The sequence below is a fragment of the Bison bison genome, unplaced genomic scaffold (genome assembly GCF_000754665.1).
Source record: "Bison bison bison isolate TAMUID 2011002044 unplaced genomic scaffold, Bison_UMD1.0 scf7180017864365, whole genome shotgun sequence".
Classification (NCBI taxonomy): domain Eukaryota; kingdom Metazoa; phylum Chordata; class Mammalia; order Artiodactyla; family Bovidae; genus Bison; species Bison bison.
This window is the reverse complement of record NW_011494937.1, coordinates 790,661-793,394: the sequence shown is the minus strand read 5'-3', so window position 1 is coordinate 793,394 and position 2,734 is coordinate 790,661. Positions and strand designations below refer to the sequence as shown.

Genomic DNA, 2,734 nt, shown 5'->3' with positions numbered 1-2,734 from the left:
CAATAACCTCAGATATGCAGATGACACCACCCTTATGGCAGAAAGTGAAGAGGAACTAAAAAGCCTCTAGATGAAAGTGAAAGTGGAGAGTGAACAAGTTGGCTTAAAGCTCAACATTCAGAAAACTAAGATCATGGCATCCGGTCCCATCACTTCATGGAAAATAGATGGGGAAACAGTGGAAACAGTGTCAGACTTTATTTTTTTGGGCTCTAAAATCACTGCAGATGGTGACTGCAGCCATGAAATTAAAAGACGCTTACTCCTTGGAAGGAAAGTTATGACCAACCTAGATAGCATATTCAAAAGCAGAGACATTACTTTGCCAACAAAGGTTCATCTAGTCAAGGCTATGGTTTTTCCTGTGGTCATGTATGGATGTGAGAGTTGGACTGTGAAGAAGGCTGAGCGCCAAAGAATTGATGCTTTTGAACTGTGGTGTTGGAGAAGACTCTTGAGAGTCCCTTGGACTGCAAAGAGACCCAACCAATCCATTCTGAAGGAGATCAGCCCTGGGATTTCTTTGGAAGGAATGATGCTAAAGCTGGAACTCCAGTACTTTGGCCACGTCATGTGAAGAGTTGACTCATTGGAAAAGACTCTGATGCTGGGAGGGATTGGGGGCAGGAGGAGAAGGGGACGACAGAGGATGAGATGGCTGGATGGCATCACTGACTCAATGGACGTGAGTCTGAGTGAACTCCGGGAGTTGGTGATGGACAGGGAGGCCTGGCGTACTGCAATTCATAGGGTTGCAAAGAGTCGGACATGACTGAGCGGCTGAACTGAACTGAACTGAAAGTTTTCTTCCAAGTACTCTCTAAGTCAAATTTCCTTGATTTCTATATCAATTCTGCCTTGACCTCTTACAACACAGTAATTGCTCTTGCGATGACAGGGCTAGTGTAGGGAAGAGACATCACCAGGAGAGAGAAGAAAGTCAGCCTTAAGTTTCTCTCTCTCTTTTTTTGGTCTCAAGGATGTCCAGAGCATCATTTAATTGGGCCAAGGAGATGAGCTAGATGTTCTCCTGTTTGGGGGCCATATCTCCTTTGATAATCCGCCAGACCATCCCTAGATATCTCACTCCATGCCTGCTGTCCCATGCCCTACATCAAAAATTTCATACCTAGATTTCATGCATCAGATGGAGAAAACCTATGTTTCTTCATCTTCCCTCACTTCATTCTTGTTTTCTTAAAATGTAAAAAATATTATTTTTTCTAGTTTTATTGTGATTTGGTATATAGCATTGTATAAGTTTAAGGTATACAATGTAATGATTGATATATGTATCTACTGCAAAATAATTATTGCAATAAGGTAGTTAATGTCCATCACTTCACATAATTACAATTTGCATTTTGTGGTGAGAACTTTTAAAAGCTACTCTGTCAGCAACTTTCAAATATACAATACAGTATTGTTAAATTGGAGTCATCCTTCTCTCCATCACATCCCCAGAACTCATTCATCTATAACTGGAAGCTGTAACCTTTGATCATTTTTACCTGTTTCTCCCACCTGCCATCCCTGGCAACCACCAATCTGTCCTTTGTTTCTGTGAGCTTGGTTTTCTCAGATTCCACGTATAGATGAGATCATTTGATATTTCTTTCTGTGTCTGACTTACTTCACTTAGCCATAATGCCCTCAAGGCTCATCTATGTTGTGAAACAATGGCAGGATTTCTTGCAACTCTTACTTTCTAAATGGAGGTGGCTATGTCTGGCTATTAACCCTCCTGCCTTTAAGAGTTTGGGCAGGGAATGCAAGAAGGCAATGGATTATATAAAAAATTTTCCTTCTAATTGAATTATGTAGTCTTAGTAATTAATTCCATGTGTCTATGCAAGAATAAACACTATGTCTCAATTCAGATTTCACAGATGTAGGAAGTACCTGCAACTAAAATAATTCCATGTACTAAAATGACACTGCACAAGAGAAATATCATGTAAATCACTTATGTATTAATAACTTGAAAATTTCTACCACATTAAAAAAGGAAAAGAAACAGATCAAATCAATTTTAGGAACCTATTTTATTTAGCCCCCTATATTCAAAATAGGGCTTTCCAGGTTTCACTAGTGGTAAAGAACCTGCCTGCCAATGCAGGAGACAAAAGAGACATAGGTTCGATCCCTGGGTCGGGAAGATCCCCTGAAGGAGGGCATGGCAACCCACTCCAGTATACTTGCCTGGAGAATCCCATTGACAGAGGAGCCTGGAGGGATACAGTCCATAGTGTCACAAACAGTCAGACATGACTGAAGTGACTTAGCATGCATGTATGCATATTCAAAATAATATCATTTAGGAAGCAACAGTTAGAACTGGACATGGAACAACAGACTGGTTCCAAATAGGAAAAGGAGTACGTCAAAGCTGTATATTGTCACCCTGCTTATTTAACTTATATGCAGAGTACATCATGAGAAACGCTGGACTGGAAGAAACACAAGCTGGAATCAAGTTTGCTGGGAGAAATATCAATAACCTCAGATATGCAGATGATAGCACCCTTATGGCAGAAAGTGAAGAGGAACTAAAAAGCCTCTTGATGAAAGTGAAAGTGGAGAGTGAACAAGTTGGCTTAAAGCTCAACATTCAGAAAACGAAGATCATGGCATCCGGTCCCATCACTTCATGGGAAATAGATGGGGAAACAGTGGAAACAGTGTCAGACTTTATTTTTTTGGGCTCTAAAATCACTGCAGATGGTGTGTGCAG

General features: G+C 40.6%; 1 protein-coding gene across 2 annotated transcripts in view; it reads right to left on the bottom strand.

Moving 5' to 3' along the window:
• The window catches only part of EMR3 (egf-like module containing, mucin-like, hormone receptor-like 3), a 62,630-nt gene that overhangs the window by 14,561 nt on the left and 45,335 nt on the right, over nt 1-2,734 (bottom strand). The window lies entirely within an intron of this gene.